We start from the raw sequence: 209 nt of genomic DNA on the forward strand, positions 1-209 counted from the left end.
CCCTCTACCCCGTACTCCTTCTCTCTCTCTCTGTCCAGTATTTTGTTTTGTCGTTTCATTGTGCTTTTTTGTTGTTTCTTTTTCTGTTTCTCTCTCCACCTACAAGTCTATCTCTGTGCTTGTCTGTGCTTCACAGACTTGCTGGTAGCGTGTAGCTGCTCGCGCGTGTGTCTGTCTGCGTTTCTGGCCGTACGTGTACTGTCTATCTG

The sequence above is a fragment of the Leishmania mexicana genome, chromosome 20, assembly GCF_000234665.1.
Source record: "Leishmania mexicana MHOM/GT/2001/U1103 complete genome, chromosome 20".
Taxonomy (NCBI): Eukaryota; Euglenozoa; class Kinetoplastea; order Trypanosomatida; family Trypanosomatidae; genus Leishmania; species Leishmania mexicana.